The sequence below is a fragment of the Corvus kubaryi genome, unplaced genomic scaffold (assembly GCF_017639235.1).
Source record: "Corvus kubaryi isolate FWS band 111438036 unplaced genomic scaffold, C.kubaryi_AGA036_p1.0 135, whole genome shotgun sequence".
In the NCBI taxonomy this organism is placed as follows: domain Eukaryota; kingdom Metazoa; phylum Chordata; class Aves; order Passeriformes; family Corvidae; genus Corvus; species Corvus kubaryi.
The window spans coordinates 2,219,042-2,240,790 of NW_024580669.1; the positions used below are offsets into that span (position 1 = coordinate 2,219,042).

Genomic DNA, 21,749 nt, shown 5'->3' on the forward strand with positions numbered 1-21,749 from the left:
GAATTTCCCTTCCTTCTTGGCCTGCTAGGTATGCAGCGAACCATACAGTTTGTTTTAGCTACATACCATCTGCATTTTATTTTTGTTTTGTTTACTGACTTTCCACCCTCCAGAGTATCACTGTGTTGTTGTATAGTCCACCTTTGTCAACAGCCTGGGATTTGCTGCTCGTGTTGTGCAAGTTGTTGGTCATGGAAAAAATGGAAATTGGTGTAAATTCCACCTGCGTTGCCCCTTCAGGAGAATGGGCATGAGTGCTTTGGTTGTTTTGGGGCTGCAGTTTGCCTGGGGCACGTGTGGTTACATATTTTGTCCTGGTGGAGCTGTGTGCTGGGACCTGCACTCTGGGGAGGACATCGCTCTCCCAGGGATGAAGGTGGCTTCTTGCTTGTCTCTCTGAAGAAGATCTAAAGCTGATGTACTGCAGGAACAACCCCAGCCCCCAGGATGCCCGTAGTTCTCTGCTGTTAGAGCTGGAACGCTCTGGGGTGCGCAGTCAGGTCGGTGATGTCTTGTGTGCAGACCTTGGGGTGGCCAAACACCAGAGCAGCCGTGTTGACTCTGGACTCTGGTGGTGCAGGCTTTGTGCAAAGACACCAACTGCTGCGTGCAAGCCCTCGAGGCTCAGGTGCTGCGTTAGAGTGACAGGGCCACGTAGCTCTGGGATCCAGGCTGGATCTGTGCCTCTCGGAAATGCCATGGCCAAGGCAATAAAACCGCCCAAAGATGCCAGGAGCTGCCTTTGCAAAGAATAGTATTGTTATTGATGGTTTTTCATTAACTAGGTTACTCCAGCTTCCTGTTATCAGGCATATTTGAGAGTTGACTGTGCTGTATTGTATCAGAGTTCCTTTCTCCTGCTTCATGGTCCAGAAGTTTGCCTTTTCTTTTGAGATAGCATTAAGCTGTTTATTCAGTATCACTTGTGATCCAAACATGGCTGGATTGTTTTGAGAGACAGATCTTCAGTATCACTGCGGTCACTGTATGAGCTTCTTCAGAGCTGGGTGAGATTGAACAATTGCTTAATGTTCAGTGAGCAAAATTTCCTTTTTCTGTACAGAACTTGCATCCAGCAGCATTGTGATGATAGGGCTGCATGACCACATTTAGTAAAACAGTCTCGTACCAAGAGTTCTTGCTGTTAAGTAAATCAAAACATGCTATTTCACTGGGTGACTTGTGGAAAATTAAGTAAAAGTTTTATAATTGGAGCCTCTGCAAATGCTAAATAGCACATCATAATAAAATCGTTCAAGTCTGCTTACATAAATTGTTTATATGCTACTAATCCTTTTTTATGATGAAAAGAGCATCCAGGGGGTTTTTAGTATGGGGAATTTGTATAATCTTGTAGTTACTCATGCATTTGACTTTCACAGTTTGGCTGACAAATGTATTGACAATTTTTAAATTTGAAGCTCCTACCTGAGCCCAGTTGGAAGTTTCTCGTGTGGAATACTGCTCAAAGGTCCTGTTATAGCTGTAGAATAATCTGGATTACACTGACTCTGCAAAGGAAAGAGATTACACAAAATGCATTTTGTTGTCAGTCTTTCCAGAGTGAAATTTCATCCTTCTTGCAGAGCGCAGTACCTTTGTCCCCTAAATTCTGCTGATGATCCTTTCCTTTTCACTTGCACACCAAGTCCTAAATCTTTGTTCTTGGCTGCTTGCATGTTGAAACCTGGGAGAGACCTTCTGTAACCTTAACCTTTACTTGCCATGGAGAGCAGCCAACACATACCAAAGCACTGGTGGAGAGTTCGGGATGCGATGGCCAATGCGCGCTCACTGTACTGGGAGTGAAATCCCTGGGCTCGACTAAAATTTAGCCCCAGAGCTCCAGATCCATGTCATTTCTTGCAGAGGAAGACGTGAAAGGGGACTGGTTGTCAAAGGATTAAGTTCTCAAGGTTTTAGAAGACATAAAGCAGATTTGTTCACGTGTGCAATGCTGTGACCTTTAACGTGTTACGTGTACGTGAGTGGGCTGGGGGAGGCTCAAGGGAGGCTGAGCTGAAGTTGGGTGAGAACAGAATTAGGGCTGACCCAAAGTCTGCCCTCAAACTCGGGGGAATAGAACGATGTCCTGAGAGCAGCATGGTTGGGTGGAAGTACACAGTCAAATTTTCCCTCAGACCCTCAACTGTGGATAGTAAATGAGGACATACTGTCTCTTTTGGTGACCTTTCTTCAGTCGTACTCGTCTGGTTGCTCCATATCCTTGCTTTTTCCAAAGAGGAACTCACAGGGAAATAAATAAGGTATCACTGACTGTGCCAGAGTGAATTTGCTTATAGACATGTGAGCATGGTGTTACGAAATGGAAGTCGGGCGTAGGGAATTTTCGAATCCCAGGATGAAAATAATTTTGGAGAAGTATAGACAAGTTTGAAGCATTACCAGTAGAAGTGAAAGTTGGTAGGTCCTTTTTTTTTTTTTTTGCTGCCACCCAATTCCCTACCTTTTGGCAGCGGAGATGGGTTTTGTTTTATTTTGTTTTTTTCTCCACGAGACTCAAAAAACATGAACAAGCCTGCATGGATTTTTATAACATGATACTCACATCATGGGATCACAGAATAATTTAAGTTGGAAGGGACTTCATGAGGTCTCCAGTCCAACCTCCTACTCAGAGTAGGATAAGCTTTCTCTGGAATTTACCTGGTAATGTTGCTGCAAATGAAATTTTAGAAGTAGTTGTGATTATTTAGTCTTTGTAGTGAAAAAATACCTGGCAGAATAAAGGCCACTGGTCAATGCTGTGGAAAAAAATAATTTCCAAAAAGCAGGTGGTTTTGGGAGATGCAGGCAAAGAGGATAAAGAGAAGATCAGACATAGCAATAACGCATTTACTCTAACTGATCATCCCTGTACTGATTTTCAACAATTACCAAATATGTGTTTAACTAACCTGTAAGTGATGTCAGTATTGGGACCCATTGCCCTGTCTTTATCTTTAATCCAGGCTTGGACCCTGCTCTGGTGCAGGATTTGTGCAGTGGGATGGCTGCAAACAGAGGTGGAGTTGGTACAGAACTGGGAGAGTGTGAATGGCAGCAGGACACGTGAGTTCCCCTGTTTCAGCAGAGCTGTGTTTCATACTGAGCTGCACTGGAATTTCTAGAAGAACTGGAGATCTCCTGATAGGTCCTTATCTAGCAAAGTGCTTTATGCCTATCAGTAATCCACATGAAATTAGGATCTTGTGCACCGAGGCCTTTATTTTTAATAACAGTTACTTCTGAAATTCCTCTGTGAGCTGAAAGAACAACAATAAAATAATTATCAAAATTTGATAGGTCTTTTAAAAAATGGGATTTCCTGACTTCATAATTAGACATAGGGGATTGACTTCAGAGTCTTGAGTATTCCCAGTGAAGACCAGTGACCATTGCTGATTTTAAATGATACTTGAAGTGGAAATAATGTGACACAAATGTTGGACCTGGAAAGAAGTGGAAGGCTGGGTTTTTTTGGTAACTAATGGAGCTAAGGAGAGAGTTAATTCCTGGGTACCAGCTGAGGCCAGTGGAGGGACGTGGGTACATGTACTGAGGGAAAGAATTATATGACAAATCTTAGAAATATCCAGCACATTTGGAAGAAGAGGAGTTCAGATAAGCCCCTTTGAAAAGCAGGAAACTGTGCTTGTTAAAATCAGTCCTTGCTGTGAGCTGCAGGTCTTGGCACTGCTTGGCACTTATAGCTCGTCCAAGGCATATTTTGGCACGAGCTGGGCTTGACCAGGAAATTACTTTCTCTGGAGCTTAGTGTTGAGGGGAAGCAGCTTCGCTTCTCTTTGAAGGCACGTCTGGGGAAGGTGTATCACAAGTGACTCTGCCTGAGCAAGTTGATAAAAACGTGTCTGGGTGACAATAAATGTTTTCAGCTTTGCCCTGAGCAGCCACTTCCTTTGAAGTTCCTGTAGTTCCATTATATGATGTTTGCAGTGGTGGGAGAAGTACCTCAAACACATTTACGAGGCAACTTCTATGTTACAGAAAGCTCCCAGAAGGTGTGACACAAAGCTTTATATAAAAATCAGGACCCTGCTCCCCAAAGCGGATTTACATGATAAAAATCTCATTTATCCCAGTGGGTTTAGTCCATGTTTTCCTGTGCAACCTCAGTCATTTCCCAATTCTAGTAAAATCTTTGTCTCTCCTAATTCAGGCTCAACCTGCAGAGGAATTTTGCTTCTCTTCCCATCAACCCATCACTGGAAAGGAAAGAAAGAGAGTATCTAAAACTGAATTATGACTTAGTTGCCAGGGTTTTAGAGGTAAAAGGGAGCATCTGAGAGAATGTAAGTTTTAATCCTACACTAATTGTAGTAGTAGTGAGTAAAATTGGGCTGTAGAATGAAGGTTTCATTAAATAATATTCTCAGCTGTTGGTTTAAGTTGGGCCTCTAATGTGTAGGAAAACTGATTGAGGGACGAACAGTGCAGAAGAGACTTGTGGTGTCTGAGTCTTTCATAGCCAGCAGAAATTCACAGGGTTTTGGTAGCAGCTTTTTTCTTTCTTTTTTCCATTTAATTGCATCTCTTGCTCTTGGAAATGTGTCCTATCATAGAGTTTCATCTGCAGGACGGTGTGCTTTACATCTGCTTAAGGTTCCAGCGTGCTGTATTTCAGATCTTCCATGGACAGGAGATTGCAGCAGCTGATGGCCCTGTTATTTGGCACACAGATGGAGCAGGAACAGGGTGGATAAAGGCAGTGTGGAAGCAGGAACCTGTTTCTAACCTGTAACAGAGCCACTGAAATTGTGATGGGTAATGGCAGTGCAGTGTTGTTAACGAAATGTTCTTCAGTTAAAAGGCAAGTACCCTTTCAGACCTCCACTTCTGCCCAGGGAAACAGCTGTTGCCATTAACAGAGCGATGTTGGGGCACAGTTTATAGGAGTCTTACACAACCTCAAAGTAAATGTTCAAACTGGGTGTAGCAGCCCTGACTGGATCAGGTGGGAGGCCAGGACTCAGGTGATGTGGAGCCTGCTTTTATCTTGGAGAGTCATCCTGTTATTTCAGCACTCCACTTACTTTCTCCATGCATTAGCCTCCTGATTTTTGCAAAGTAAATGGAAAGGTTTCAGGCTATCAATGTAATTGAGGAAAAACATGTGGTAACACGTGGTAGGGATGGGAGAGGCGGGTTTGGCTCAGCTCTTTGTTGCTCATCAATACAAAGATAGCATGAAAGATCATTCTCAGATAGAACAGGTGCTGAGGAATCCACTGAATCCATGCAGCTGTTTAGGGTGGGAACAAAACACAAGTGGTTTTTTTTTTTTTTTTTTTAATCCTAAAGGGAGATTGTCAGAAATTTCACAGAATTAAATGAAGGCTTCTCTTTCTCTGGGGTTCCTGTGGAAGGAGATTGGGTATAGCCATAGCTGTCAGCTGTCAGAATGCTAAATGAGAATTGCAGGTAGGTAGGTGGATAAACAGGGACAGAGCTGTAATTACTGCCTGCTGTTTGGAAAGCACCCTGGTGCTCTCCAGGCCTCCCAGTGCAGCCCTGTGATGCCAACCCACTGCAGAGGAGCCACGGCTGGGTGCCAGCGATTCATATCCATTTTGTGGAGTGGCTTTGAGATCTGCAGATGATAGAGCTGCTAAGTGTTGTTATGAATGATTCAGAGCTTCTGGCTCCTGTTGCCATACATGGATCATCAGGCTGTCTTTCTCTGCCATTTTAAAATAATTGTCTGAATGACCTGAATATCTTCGAAGTAGCTTGAATTTGCGCTCAGGCGCTGGCTTTAGAAGTGAAGTCTTTCATCTGATACACTTAGTGTTAATTTTGCTTCTTTAATGGGATTCTCTTTACCCAAATTTACATGATTCAGCTTGCAGTCTGTTGGAGGTGATGTTCTCTCCCAGTGATAAATTTGCCCGAGCATCTCCCAGTATGTGTTGGGAGACACGTAGGTAGCTGTGTGTGTGCCATCCGCTTCCACAGGCACACCAACAATGAGGGGTTTGTTCGGTTGATGCCTGAACAATACTTGGGAAAAGCTCATGTCCCGCCTGGCTGTCACTTCTGTTGTTGTACTTTGCTCTTGGTGACATCATTTGGTAGCAGCTAAATGAAGTTTATTAATTGTTGGATGCTCTTTGACCGAGGATGTTGACTCTCCCTGGCAGCCAGGCAGGTTTTCCAGAAGAAGCTGGTAATCTACCGTAATACAGTAGTTCAGTTACGAGGGTTGGTGAGAGTGGAGTGGGTCTGTTTTTCTGGATAGGAGATAAATAAAAAGAGAACTGAAAAGCTGGAGAGAGACTTCTGACAAGGGCAGGTATTGAAAGGGGGGTTGGCTTTAAACTGACAAGAGGGCAGGGTTAAATTAGATATTAGGAAGAAATTCTTTACTATGAGGCTGGTGAGGCCCTGGCACAGGTTGCCCAGAGAAGCTGTGGCTGCCCCATCCCTGGAAATGTTCAAAGTAAGGTTGGACAAGGATTGGATCAACCTGGGATAGTGGAAGGTGTCCCTGCCCGTGGCAGGGGGTTTGAATGAGGTGAGCTTTAAGGTCCCTTCCAACCCAAACCATTCTGTGATTGTCTCAGTTACTTACACAGAATGCAGAATTTCTGATTCTACACCAGCAGGAGAGAGCTCAGAAATGACACAACTGTCTGCTGCGTTCCCAGTGAGTGGGGTGCCTCAGAGGTCAGTCCTGGCACGGGGAGCTCGGACAGAGCGCAGAGGGCATGGCCAGGCCGGTGCCACCTCGCCGGGACACGCGCTCAAGCACTGCGAGCTCGCGTCGCTTCCGCAGAAGTGACCCCTGCGGTCTCTCCAGTTTCTTCAGAAAGCTGTTTATATACATGTGGTTGTCTGCTGAGGAGGAGAGCAGCAAGGGCAGAGAGGCTAAGGAAATGCTGGTGCTCATTCTCCTTACGCTGAGAACAAGGCTGAGTGGCCAGGGAGTTTCCAGATAAGATATATCAAATGCAGCCATGCTGCAGAGGTCAGAGCAAAGTCATGAGTTTCAGCTCTGCTCATTAATAGCCATGTCCTTGTGACTGTCCGTGAGATCCATCCTCTTCTCAGTCAGCTTTTCCATACAAGGGGAGCTCAGCTCTTGATACTGTGCTAGAGAAAAAACAGCCTCATCTTCCTCCCAAGACCTCCTTCCCTGACTGTGTCCTCTCCAAAAATGTAAATTTGAGGCAATAAACATAATGTGTGTGACACTGAGGTGGAGACTGAGTGGTGAAAAATGCAGTCCAGGGCTAGCAGTGCACTTTGAACATCTTGCCCTTAACCATAAGATTACTCCTCCTTCCTCATAAACATCCTTTTATTAACGTAAAAGGGTATTGCGTGATGAAATCCACTGTCTGCTCTTTAGGTTACTGTGTTTGCTTTCAAATTAATTCTTTGAAGAGGGAAATGGATCAGTTACTTTCACATTGCCCAAAGTTCTTTGTCCATCTCTGTGCACTGTGCCAGCACTGCAAAATTTAGTTTGCAAATTTGAGGAAGAAGATTCTTGGAATAAAAACTCGTAAGGGGCACCATTCTTCCTTGTGGTTTTCCACTTAAATAAGTACATAAAAGTTTATGCCACAAGTCATTATCTAAAAGTTCCCATTTTTTTACAGTAGCTTAAAGCAGCATTTGAGAATTGGTGTCACTGTAACTCATCTGACAGGGCTGTGACGTTCCTGGCTTCCCTTCTGAGAGGGAAAACATCCCAAGTAACTGCTTGGAATAAGTCAGATGAACAATGTCATGCAAGTGACAGTTTCTTTGCGCTGACTTTAAAGGAGTTCCCTGTGACTAACCCAGATATCAACATCTGTGCTGCAGGTATTTAAATAGAAGTGAGAATAATCCCACTCCTGAAGTATTTTCCTCGCTTTCAGTTGGGATGCAGTGTACTGAGTGTTTCATTGCCTTAGGAGGAAAATCTGAACCAGCATTCCAAGGATTTTCATTTATAGATGATCCACCATTTTTTTCCCCCACAAAAGTTTGCAGTGGGGTTTGTAGTTACACTGAGGAATTTACCTGTCTGTTGGAGTACTTGTGGTTTTCATTTAAAAGCAGTCAAGACACATCATGGTATATTCCTGTTTGGAAGAGGTTCAGCATCATCCACCATTAGAGAGAGAGGGATGATTAGAGGGACAGAGCTGCATCCAAAGTGCAGGCCCAAGGGGACTGGAAAGATTCAGATGAGATTATTGCATCATTATGTTTGAAATTGAATTCTCTCGAGTTGTTTGTCCATTGAAATTAGAGGCACTGCTGGAATATTTCAGCAGGATGCTACAGCCACATGTTGATGTCTACAGACTTGCTGGCAGAGCCTGCAGACATCAGCACAAAAATGTACTCTGGTGTGTTTTGAGGAGTATTTTCCCAGCAGGTCCATACTGTGTAAACAGGAGCATGTAAATACACAAAATAGTGCCAAACTGATGGATCAGGAAAGAGCAGAATTCCCAAAGACCCGGGTAGGATGGATGGTGCTACAGCAGAGCTTTCTTGTGCTGCCTCGGGAGTGTATTTTAGTCCTTCATTGAGGATGATGATGGTGAGGGCAGAGCTAAATCCTACATAAGGAATTTTTTTTTTTTTTTTTCTGCAGTTCTGGGCCTGAGCTGTTCTTTCTTGGAAGAAGGAAGATGGTATTTCTTCTTCCACCCAGACAAGAAGCACTCTCTGCCAGTGCCCTTGGGGGTCTATCAACATCTTTCTCCTTCTCCAGCTCAAATTGACAGGTTTTTTTTTTTCCATTGACACAAGTGCCCATTCCAAGGACTGAGTCAGATGTTGAAGTGCTCATAGTAGATTGTTAATCCCCGTCTATTGAAGTTGCCCATGGAGGGAATGTGGGGTGCAATGCCATGACAAGTACCAGCTCCGAGTGCCCGCGATCGTTACAGTGGCGCTGAACCGACTTGTTCTTCTTTGAGGGAATGTTACTTGCTTGGTTGGAATGTTGGTACATGCTTGTGCTAATGCACTTTCTAAGTGGGTTGAGTTAAATTAAGGAACTGGCAGCAAGAACGAGCCAGAAGCCTTAAGGAAGTGGTGCTGCCAGGCTCTGGCATCCCTGCCAAGGCCAGTACACTGGGGCACATCCAGGTACACTCCAAAACGTGTCCTGCACAAGAGGTGACTTGCCCATGAGGCTGTGACTCAGTGTCGTGGGCTGCCGTGTGTTTGCTTATCTGTTGTGGTGGTCTGTGGGGCGGGAAGTGCTTGACACTTCTGGAAAAGTCACGTCTTGCATGGGATGCTGTGGGTTGGCTACATCTTCCCCTGTTGTTTGGTGGTGCCCTGAATGTCTCCCTCCTGTCAGTTCATGCCACTGATGTGTTGGAGAGGCTGTGGATGGTTTTTGGTCTGTTGAGCTCTCAGGGACATGCAGAGAGCAGAGCATTGCTCAGCTCACAGTGGAACGTGGTGTTGTGAATCCAAAGGCTCAACTCTCACCTTCCTTTGCCATATTCCGCTTGTCTCAGCTCCCTCTGGCACACACATTCAGATACTCTCCCAAGACATGAAGAGATTTACCAAGGCCACAGCAAGATGAGAGCTGGAAGTGCTGGAGCTCAGCTCTGCACAGCAGTCCCTCCCTCAGCTCGCTGGCAGACGCTGCCTTTGCATGCAGGCGCATTTTTCCCTGCCATTGTCCGCCTGTCCCGGTTCTTTGGCTGCTGAGGTATCATTTTACCTGTACTTTTCCATCCCAGGAGAGGATAAACATGGTGCGATGCCGAGCAGAGACTTGTGATTTCACTGAGATGCCAGGAGTTTCAAACGTGCCATCTAGTGGTATGAGCTTGGAGCACTCAAAATAAAGGAAATCCCCCCCAAAAATCCACCCTCCTCCAAATGCTCGTTATTTCTGAAGTGTTCCCGTGTTTGGGGCAGAAAATGAGTGTTCATGGCCCTTGCTGCCCTGTTGGGTTTTCTGCATGTTGGGGAGCTGAGCTGTTCAAGGATTTCTTAATCAGAAGAAGGAACAGGGAGTTTTTAGTCTGTTATTTAAAGCATATGCTAAGAGATCTGTACCTTCATACCAAGAAAACAGTTCATGCTGCTGTTGTCTCCCATTGGAGGAGCTGAATCAACTTTGCAAAACAAAATAAATCTTAAATTAAAACACGCTTTTCTGGGGAGGAGGGGAGAGGGGGGTAACAGTAATGCGCTTGTCTGTATCCATGCAACAATTCATTATCAGCGCTCTGTCATGAGATGCCCTGTGTTTGTGGATCAGTACTAGGACATATTCCACCCCAGCTCATAACCTGAAGTACTTCCAGCTTCCTCCCAGCTAAAGCAGGGAGCACCAAAATTGCAAACGGCTCAAAAAAAAAAAATCTTTCTAAAATCCTACATTCATCACCAAGATAAGAAGAGGCCTTACAATGAGGAGTGTTAAAAGGCATGAGGTTTGTACCACAATTTGGCATGTTCATGCAGTGAATTACAGCCTGAATTAAATCTGTCTTGGGTGTTTGTCTTTGCTGTTATCTTCAGTTCAGGCTCTGGCACAGAATTAAAGTTGCTCAGGTTGATGTTTATGTGTGCTTGCTGTTCCCAGGATTTTTACCTAGAGGTCATCGTGTCCTTTTCTCTCATTACCAAGAAACTTGCTCGCTGTTTGCATTGGGTTATGTGATCCATCTGTTGTAGCTACCAGAGTAAGTCAGGAGAGCAATTCCGTCCTGCCTCGCCTACCCCTCACGTCATCCTTTCCATGCCAGGGTCAGAATTCAGCCATTCCTGTCAGCTTCTACAGCTCCAGAATGTATTTGTGAACATGGGTTGTGTGCAGGCCCATGAAATGAAATCTAATAAACAGCCAACCCTGGAATTGCAGACATAAAATAATACAGCAGATGCCTGTAGAGTGAATAAGAAGAGTTAAGCATCTAAGACTTACCAGCAAGTGAAGTGGGAAGAAAAGGGTGTGGCAATATTAAATGGTGTCCTGACTTGGGGTCTGCTTAAACAGAAAGAGAATTAAGAAGAGAAATCAAAATGTAGACTTCCAAATGCCCAGAGCAGTCCTTTTCTCTGTAGGGTAAGGGTCAAGCTGTGCTTGCATATTGTCTCTTTCTAAATCTTTTATGTGATTTGGGAGCAGTGGTGTGTTTCAGAAGGAGGGGTGAGAGGTCACTACTGAGCTCATAAATGTGTAGTATCGGAATTACAGCACAGTGCCAGGCTGTGGGCATAGGAGGGAAAAACAGACTACAAGTCTCCCACGTCCCGGGGAAGAGACTTTGCAATGGGAGGATGCAGAAGAGTGAGTAGCGTCTCCTTCCCAAAGAAAATGTTAGTGTTGTGCTTTGTGCTGAACCTTAGTGCTGGCTTGTGAACCCCTCTGAAAGGCTGAGCCAAGGTATCTGCAAGGTCAGTCCTGTAATAATTTAATCTTAAGCAAGAGGAGGTTTAGTTTTGATCTGGTTTAGTCCTTGAGCTGCCTCTGCGTGATAACACAAAATGGGACATGGCCGCAGGGAAAAAAGCCTTGGTGCTATCGATGAAGTGCTGTGCAGAGTGCATGTGGTAATCCAGTGTAGACTGATTTATTTATTTGGATGTAGACACCTAAATGACACTGAGGTGGGTGGTTTTGTCTCTCTGGCTGTGTCTGTGCTGCCTGTACCACTCGGAGCTGCGCTGTCCTCCCAGGCCACGTAAGGCATGGCTGTGTTCTGCCCAGGCAGATTCCTCTGCAGCAACACAGCATGGAGACCACCATAAGATGTTAATCATAACCTGTCATTTCTGTCAAGTGGGTTTTTTTTGTTGGTTTGTTGGGTTTTGGTGGTATTTTTCATTTTAAAGCTTCTGATGCTAATTACCAATTTAGTGGTTTTATTATGAGTACAAGAGCTTGAGTTTTAAGACCTGGTCACATACCCAGCTTTTTGGTCCTAATGACAATTTGAATTTGGAGTGATTTGACTCCCTGGTGGTCCTGGGAACTGTAGACTCTGCTGGAGCAGTGCCAGAAGCCTGCATGGTGATGTGGGAATGAAACCTGGGATGGCCTGACCTGCGCTGCATCCTTGAGGGTTTTTGGAGTGAGCCATCCCTGTAAGCATGCTGGGCTGTGCTCCCTCGTAACAGGCCACAGGGATAATCTAACAGGTTTATGCTGCAGCCCACGGTTCAGAAAGCTGTGTTATTTATTAGTCAGAGTGGACGTACCTGGCAGGAAATATTTGTTTGTACTAGTGGGAAGCAGCATTTGACTTTATGACGGCAAGGCAGGTCTTTTATTAGTAAAACTTAATGTGTAACAGAATAATTCCGTTGCACCTACTACTATACTGGCATGATTTTGTACAAAATAAGTTTCTGTTTCCTTGAAGGCCTTATATAAGGCTTAAAACTGGGAATGAATCCAGCGTGTTCGATCACAATAAAGGAGCTGCTTCAGAACAGGCTCTTCTTCGGGAATAGCCGTAAACACGTTTATATATAGACACTGCTATTATACACAAAACTTGCTGAAGAAATGTTTCCTGAGATCCCGTGGTTTTACTGTGTGCCATGGGGACTCTGCTCAGGCTAAACCTCTTGTAGGAGCTCAGGGGAAGGTTTAAAACACAAGATCATCTCTCAAATCCACGTCTGCAGACAGGGCTGGGTGTTGAATGGCTCTTGGCTGTAAAAAAAGGCATTCGATAAAAAGGCTCGGAAACTTCGGCTGGCATCCTACATATGCAAATGCAGGTGCTGTCCATGTTATATTTGGATTTCAGGGTTTTTCAGATCCATTTCAAGGCGATGGGTAGCAGCCTTATGTGGTTTGATGGCTCGCTTTCATCACCCATCCCCAATTATTATACATGAGATCCACCAGCCCCCTCGCAGCCACAGTGCCTGCAGCTGAGCATCAGCACGGTTGGGAACAATAAGGGGCTGGCATTTGGGAGTTTCTTTCCCTTCTAATTGGGCAGGACCCAAAATTACTCCCTTGCACAGCTCACCCATCAGGCTCCTGTCTTCAACAGGTACGCTTCCATCTGAGCAGCGTAAGGATGTGGGATTTGGGGGAGATTTGTGACCTGTTTACATTCAGCATTGTTGGTTGTGTGCTCCGGTAGAGTTTTGGAGAGATACAGGACAAAACATGGAAAGACTTCTGCCTTTGTGATTGATTTTTAAGGATAATTTGCCATTTTGTTCCTCGCCTCCTTCCTAATGAGCTGAATTGTTAAAATATGTTAATGTAAGGAGACACACGAGGAAGGGTGAAGCAATATACTGACACGTTGGATAATTAGATCATCTCCTGCGCAGGAAAAAAGTCAAGTACGAAACAGGAACAAGAAACGCTTCCCTCCCCCCCTGTAGAGGCACCAGGTCTGGCTCTTTCTGCATGCAGAAGCAGGTTAGACAATTAGATCTTTAGTCTTAATTAATTTTTGTGAAATTCCTGAAGATTCAAAGCAGCATTTGTAGTAACTGTCTTGTGTTTGTGGGTTGTTCTTTTGGGGAGAAGTTGGGAGCCTCGTTTCAGAGGGCTGAATTCGTGTGCTGCGTAATGTGTGATGAAACAAAAAATGTCTGTGGCTGGGACTGAATTTGTGAATGTTGTAAGTGGTTAATCAGGTCTTCCCAGGAAAATACTTGTGAATTTTGTCCTGAATAGGCATTAGATCAAGGGAATTTTGTAGAGAGCCACAGGACATTGTGGCTGCCTTTCTGCTAGTATTTGGTGTTTTGGCAAAGCTGTGCTTCGTATTTCTGATAAGATTTATTTCTTTGAAATAATTATTTTTTAATATTCACTAAGATCCCAGCCTGGTGTGAACTGATGCCTGCAGGGAGGGCTGTGGGAGTACTCCGCCTTTACTCGCAGGAGTAAGCCCTCTCCATGGGTTAAGTTCACTTGTTTGATAAACATAACACTTTGCTTTTGTTCTCTTAATCACTTCCTTCGAAGAGTTAACTTCCTAAGCAGCCACAGATTAGTTCTCTCAGTTGTTTTAATTATTTTTCTTGTCACGCACAGTGAAGGTCTCGTGTTTGTGAAATGTCTTCTTTTATTTTTGTCCCCCCTTCCATGGCAGCCTCAGTGATGCTGGCACTGAGAACCCAGCTGAAACGTGCTCTCCCTGCACTCCTGGCATTCATCTCTATCTTTATTTTAAACCAAATTTCACTTTTTTGAATGGGAGTGCTACAGGACGTAACACTTTCCTTTCAGGGTGATCCGAGTGCTCCAGAATGTTGTATTCCCGTAAGGGGCACGCCAGAGGCTGTAGCAGAGGCTTCCACGTGCTTGCTGCTGAGTAATTTCCTTTTGTATTGCTGACAGGTGACTCAAAGCAGGAGGGAGCAGATGGCCACGTCGTTAGCTCGTGGCCACAGCCTTCCCAGATGAGTTTTGGAATTTCCATCAAAATCGGGATTAGGCGCAGGATATGCCGGTGGCACAGAGCACTCCGGGGGAGCATGGAAGAAGAGGAAACCATTCATAGCGACTCATCTTGTGGTTGGGTGAGTCAGGGGTCTGCTGTTGGTGGTCACAAAGGCACGTGGCTGACGACACCACCTTTGTGTGCTCTGCAGGATGCAAACTGTGTCCAAAAATTAATTCTCTCCGCTTGATTCGTCCAGTGAGTTATTTCCAGAAAGGAGTTACTGTATTTTCTGGAATGACTATTGTGAAATTCTTACTGTCTCTCTTTTTTCTTCTTCTTTTTTTTTTTTTTAAATACAGTGGGCAAGTTTTCAGCTGGTGATTTATCAACAAAGTATTTTACAGGATCATAGTTAAAGGCTCATCTTAAAAAAAAAATTGCACTCTGTGCAATAGGGAAAGTAAAAGCATCTTGGTTTCCAAGTGATGAAGGAATAACCGAAAGAGCTGGTTCTTGGAATAGTAGCTCCATTGGCACTCGTTGGTGATTTCCTGTACATTTGCTGCAAGAATCGCTCTGTGATGTGAGTAGGTGGTACTAAAGGGTTATTACGAAACCAATTTTCAACCAGACGTTTTGAGTCATGGATGGGGAAGAGGGGTAGCAGCTCCGGAGCTTTCTCTTTGTTCAAGCAGTGCTCCTGAAATGCACACCCGGGATATTCTGTGCTTGCACGGAACGAGGCACGCAGGCAACAGGTCTGGGGTCACGTGGAGTGCTCTCCTTCGTGCCACTCCATCCCAGGCATGGGAGATGGGAGCGTGGGCTGCGAGCCGGCACAGCCTGTGCAAGGTGCACACGGAGCAGTTTCCCTCCCGGCTGCCTTTTTAATTGTAAGTATTTTCTCATGGCTTTTCCCAGACGTGGGAGACAAAATGGAGTTGCGTCAGGACGGATGCCTGTGCCAAAACGAGGTGGTGGTTTGGAGTGGTTTGGTTCTGTTCTGGAAGCAGATGGGCTGCCACTGGCAGGAGACAGTTGGCTTCTCCGTCAGAAAAAAAAAGGGGGTGTTTAAGGGAATTGGTCTGGCTCCTAAACCGAAGGAATTGTTGACCCACTGACTCAGTTCTGAAGCATTAGGGAAGCAGTCTTCCTGTGGTTTCTTTTGTTGGTGGCAGATTCAGAGCCCAGCTGTGAGCATTCGGGTGTGAGCAGCAGAGGAGAGGCAGTTCTGGTACCTGCTGCTGTGGGATTTACTTGGTGCCAGGGAGGAGCTGAGGTGCTGACGGGCTGAGTAACACCTGAACTTTATTTCTGATGCTTCTCCCGATAGTGCATTGGTAAGTTTATGTGCTTATTTTCAGTGCTGAGATGGTATCTTGCTAAAAGTGATTGAGAGAAAGTCAGCAGCTCTTTGAAGAGGTGCTTTCATTTTTTTTTTTTTTGCTGGAGCTTTTACAGAAAGCACTGTCTGCCCTGCCACAGGTTAGGAGTCTGTGAATGAGGGGGAAACTTTTTTGATCAGGGTGACAGAAACAGTTTGAAACTGCTTTTCCCTCCCACCTTTCACCTACAAACCTCTGCTGACATTGGTACTGAGCAAAGGGGATGGGCCAGAGCTCCAGCTTTGGGATCACATCATCCCAGAGTCATGGCTAAGCTGTAATTTCCCTGTTACACTAATGAACAAGGCTCTGGTCTTCCAGAATTTCACATGAAAATCAGATGTTCATCCCTGGAATTAAATCTAATGATACTTTCCCTAAAATATGCCTAGAATAGAAACGATGTTATTTTCAAGTGGCTCTGAAAAATGCCAAGAAAAAAAGATATCAATTAGTGGTTTCTCAAAAAACCCCAAATCATTAACATACTATTGGCTGAAAGGAATCACATTGGCTGACAGAGCTGGGTCTGGAAGTTGTGCTCCATGAATCTGCTGTCGACTGTCACTGTATTTGGGAGGAATTCTTTGGAGGGGGGAGCTTTTTGGGCAAGTTGGTTTTTTTAGTTGTTGCTGAAATGAGGGCAGTGATATTTAACTTTCCTTCGTTGCTTTACCAGCATTATCTCTGTGTTTTCCATTTAGAGAGGATGCTGATATGGGATACTGGAGCTCTTGGATTTCCAGAGCACTGTTGGGAATGCTGAGATTATTAGAAAATGGGAAAAGCAGAATAGTGATTATTGAATTTATCTTGCTCTGTGACATGTCTTCTCCGAACAGCAGCTGTAGGAATTGCAGGTTCTCCACGAAGGGAGAGATTCACTGCTGCTGTTATTTCCCTGGATGGGGACACCAGGACACCTTGCTTTCCCAAACCCACTTATGTTGGCACTTGTAGAAGGCACTCAGGGATTTTTTTTCCCTTTTTTCCAAAACAGCTACAGAGGAGGCAGTCCGTGCACCACACATCCCTGCGGAACAGCAAATAAACCCAGTGGTTTAATTAAAAAAAAAAAAAAAGAAAGAAAAGAAAAAGGAAGGTTCAGCATTGTGCTGGGTTTCCTCTCCCTTCCTTAAGTGCTTCTTCTGGATCTTGGGAGAAGAGCTCAAGAGCGGGGAGCAGTTGTACCAAAAGGCGTGGGAGGCCGGGTCAGGGAAGAGTCACTTGGTTGTTATGTGGGTGTGAAAAGCCTATGAAAAGGAAAGGGTGGAGGAAAATATTTTACTTGAATTAAACAAATAAATGAGAACGTTACATGAATTAGATATTCAAAGATAGATTTTTGCCAAATATTTTTGTGGATTAATTGCATATCTCCTGAAAATCATTTATTTAACCGTAACCTTATCAGAATGTTCTCAGGAGGGATTTTTTTTTTTTCCAAAAGAAGAAAAAAAAATCATTGTTTTCTTATCACTTCAGATGAAAAGAAAGGAAGTTGCAGATTTTTATTGCCACTGAATTGTTAACTGTTAAACCTGTATTGAAGCAGTGGATCGAATTTCCCCAGGATCACAGTGGAGCAGTTCCATTTACTTAAAAATCCCAAGCAGGCCCTGTTTGAGGAGAAGGAGTCTTAGATCTTGAGCTCACTGCTGTGTACCCACCTGTGGGACAGCAAAACTGCTCTTGAAAATCACCTGTTTTGGGAAACTGGCTTTTACCTTTGATGCGGTGCACAGGGATGGTTTGCACCCGGAATAATTGGAAAAAAAATATTTTAAACGTGATTTTTTTACATAGTGTCATAGAATCACAGAATTTGCAGAGTTGGTCATGCAAGCAGTATCTACTTTTATTGGCAGCTTTTAAAATGTCACCTAATATGATTGAAAGAATCTAAATTATATGTTGCAAAGGTGATGTTTTTCCATGCCTTTGGTTATTACCTTGAGCCAAAAAGCAGCACGTGGAGGCGGGTGGAACAGCACTTTGTCTCAGAAGCAAAGTATTGCTTATTGCAGTAGTTAATGAAAGTCTGGATTTTTTAAAATACCAGGCAAACTAACAAAAATTAACCAAAAAAAAAGCCTTCATCATAAATAGTAGCTTTTGAAACACAAGCCATAAATTGCATGTAAGGAAAACACTTTAACAGAGTCCAAACTTGGATGCACAGGTGTGTAGTGTGATGTCTTGTACCAACACAGTGCTTGATGTTTTAGGTCTGGGTAGTGTTTTGATAGTGTTGATTTGTACTGATATCTGAGGGATTCCCATGTGGAAGTTCACAGGCTGTTGTTTGTTTTGTAAATTTTCAAGGTTTTTTTATGGCCCGTGGCAGCTACGTTTAGCTTTAGTTTGCAGCTAAAGTTTACATAGGAAACAGTGAGCTCAAAATTGGACCTGGAAAAGAGGAGTGAGGAGTCTTCCTATTCCATCACTCCACTGGAATGGTAACACCAACATCTAAAACAAAATAGGTAATTGAGGCAAATAAAACTGCATGTTTTCCAGAAGCATGAGGTATGAATGGAAGCCACTTCTATGGGTGCATTTTCAGAGTAGAGTTGTGTGTGATGATCTCTGGTGTCCCATCCCCTCACTTCCTTCCCGCATCATAAAATCACAGGATGGTTTGGGTTGGAAGAGACCTTAAAAACCATCCAATTCCAACCCCCTGCCATGGGCAGGGAAAATTTCCACTAGACCAGGTTGCTTGAAGCCCTGTCCAGTCTGCCCTGGAACATTTCCAGGGATGGGGCATCCAGAACTGGATTTGTGTCTGCTGCCAAACTGGGCCACCTCCAGGCAGTGCTGCCATGCCCTGCTGGGACTTTGGGCATTCCCTGGTGCAGCAAACAGACACTGACAGGCAGTTTTCACTTCTCACCAAAGTTTGGGCTCCTGAATTTTACCTTTAAGAACCCAAGTGGCTACAGAAATTCCCTATATGACCTGTTATTACAGGCTCAGGTGAGACTGTATATGCAGTTTTATTGCCAAAACATGAGGTTGGCAGAAGTGAGTCATAACTGGGAAGATCTCAGCTTTGCTCTTTGATTTACTTTTATCCACCAAGTATAAAAATATTTCCAAAAATACAGGTAGGAATATGCCATTCTCCTGTTAGGGCAGAGCTCTCACTGGCTCTTAGGTGTGTTTACATAGCTCATAGGATGTATTTTTGAAGCTTTAGCATAAAAGGAGCTATGTATACATTTTATCTAATCTTCAGTGCAGTAGGCATGAGCAATTCCTGGAGCAGGGACCAGAATCTAGGGCTCTGCCCCTACTCCTGGGAGTCTCTTTCTCATGGAGTCATACTTGCCCTGCAGGGCTTTCTCTTTATGGCTTTGTGAGTTTTGAATTCCTCTGTGAGCTGGCCTGGCTCCAGTGGGAGGGCAGAAGGCAGCCTCAGCCCAAGCTCTGCTTGAAGCCTGCTGGTTCAGGGACTTTGCAGGAGGTGGGATCTGCAGGGGGCAAAATGCTCAGCCCTGGGAGAAGTGCCCAGCCTCCCAGGTGAGCTCTTGACCGCCGGGATACTGTTTAAAGGGGACAGTATTGTCCTCTGTGGACATGGCTTTGGGTTGCAGTGGTGGTTGGATGTTGTTCTGCTGTTGATGTGTCAGTGTGAGCAGAGGGTACCTGCGCTGCAGGTTTCACATGTGGTTTCAAGCTCATCTCCTTTCCATGGCCATCCCTGATGGCCACGTGGCCTCGGAGTGCACCAACCTGAAGAGCTCCATTTGCTGAGTTGATAAAGAGATTTTTCTTCTGCGTTTCTTTTCTCTGGGGAAGTTGGAGCTGCTCCGTGCCATGGCGTGGCTGCAGGGCTGCTGGTGCTGATGGGGAGGTGGGAGGAATTCATGGGCAGAAGCAAAGGAAGAGGTGACACTGTCCCTTACAGTGGCACCTGCATGAAGTTTATCAGAGTGTTCAGGAAACCTCACCTCTCTTGTCTGTTCATCACACTGGAGCTCGAGGTAGAGCTGATTTAACCTTGTTCTCCAAAACAAGCAATCTGTTGAACACTGTTTCCTGTGTTCCTTTGGCGTCTGGATTTTAGGTGTCTGCCTTTAGCTTAAGCATCTGTTCGGAGCAGAAGGACCTAAGAAAAGGGATAATAATACTGTATAGTGACAGAGAGGAGTCCATCCCTTGCTAAAATTTCTGGTTATTGATCATAGAATCAAAAGATGGTTTGGATTGAAAGGAACCTTAAAGATACCGAATTCCAGCACCCCTGCCATGGGCAGGGACACCTCCCCCTCTCCCAGGTTGCTCCAAGCCTTGTCCAGCCTGGCCTTGGACACTTCCAGGGATCCAGGAGCAGCCACAGCTTCTCTGGGCAACCTGTGCCAGGATCCTCACCCTCACAGGGAAGAATTTCTTCCCAGTATCCAATCTCAACCTTAAATCTTACTGTTATAAATAAATATCTAGAAATAAACTTTATAGATAGCCTTGATAGGCTCATGGCATTTATCAAACTGGCATTTTTTCAAACAGTGTCACAAATTGTTCTTCTGTTCACACTTTTCTCAAAACTTCCCATTGTCTGTTACTCCACAAATCACATCCTGTTGTAATCAGAGCTGGGGTAGAATTTCTACTGGCCAGGGTTAAAAAAAAAAAAAAAAAAAAAAAAAAGGCAAAATACCCGTGGGCTCATCTCTCTGCAGGAGGTTTTGGGGCAGTCAGCTTCCAGCAGGCACAGCACAGTTCTGCGTGTCGGGAGGGATTATCTTTCTACATGCCTCTGCTTTCTGCTCTTCTGCTTTGGAGTTTTTTCTCTTCTGCATTTTTCTCTCAATTCTCCTGATTGAATCTTAGTGCTGTTGCTATAATCCATTTTTCTCCTACTACCTTCTTTAAAACACCAGAGGTGAGCTCGTACCGTATGTCCTTCTGCGCTGTCTTCTTCCTGCATGTGTGCTTACCTAACAACTTGAAAATAGCAAACAAAGCACATGATCTGAGAAACAAGCTGGTATTTTACCCTAAGGGAAGATTTTCTCAGTGCACAAATCAAGAGTAAATAGTTAAAAATGCTGTTTAATATAGATCCAGCCACACTAAGGCTCGCTCGCACGTAGGAGCGGAGTTATTTGCATACATAAATGTTGACACAGTTGAACTCGGCATTATCAAATCCACTGTCAAAAGCTGACCCCAGGCGTTTTGCAAGGAAGATGATGATTTTCTCTTTAATGACATAAATTCTGTTGTGCCTGTTTAGGAGAGCTCCCCACAACCCTGTCATTACTGAGCCCCTGCCAGTCACATCCCTACTGGCACGGCTTTGATGGGGAGTAGCTACAACACCCAGCTACAAGGGCCTCCTTTTAACGGAGCACTGTGATTATCACACACCAATCAGATGATTGAATTGCTGCAGAAGTTGGCCAGCCCTGTGCTAAGAGCTTCTATGGAATTACAGAATCAGAGATGTTAGAGATGGAAGGTGCATTAGATCATCCAGGCCGTCGTCTTGCCAGTACATGTTTCCTGCTGCGTGGTTTTGGGTGGTTGTTTTGTTGGGTTTTGCTTTTTTTTTAATCTCCCTGCACTTTATGGATAGAGATACTCTAAGAACTTGGCCTTCCACTTTGATCCTCTGGAATCTTTCCCACGAAGTTTGATGGCAGGATTTTTCTTTGCCTAATATGTGCCCTAAATTTTTCCGTTTCTTATTTTGTAATATTTCGTATTATTTCAAGTCTACGTTCTCATCTTTCAGTAATTCTCTCTGGTGTTAACAGCCCATAAATATGAGTGGAATAGTATTATGTGCTCTTGAATATTAAATGTATCACTTACCTTAAGTGCTGCATGTTCAGTTTTTCAGGATTTGGGAAAATTCTACTGATTGAAGATAGGTTTTAAATTTAACTGCTAATAGTATAATTTATCAGACACATATTTTATTACAGTATAAGAGTGGTCTGTTCTGGAGTCATTTGAGAAATTGTTGAAAATTACCTGAAAAGGC

The 21,749-nt window shown here is 44.3% G+C and overlaps 1 long non-coding RNA gene across 2 annotated transcripts in view; it reads left to right on the forward strand.

Annotated features, from left to right (window-relative positions):
- The window catches only part of LOC121676221, a 78,570-nt gene extending 73,885 nt beyond the window's left edge, over window positions 1-4,685 (forward strand). For both annotated transcript variants that reach the window (XR_006020394.1, XR_006020395.1), the window contains exon 5: window positions 2,973-4,685. This is a non-coding gene — a long non-coding RNA (uncharacterized LOC121676221). The remainder of the gene's footprint in view (window positions 1-2,972) is intronic.
- The last annotated feature ends 17,064 nt before the right edge of the window (window positions 4,686-21,749 follow it).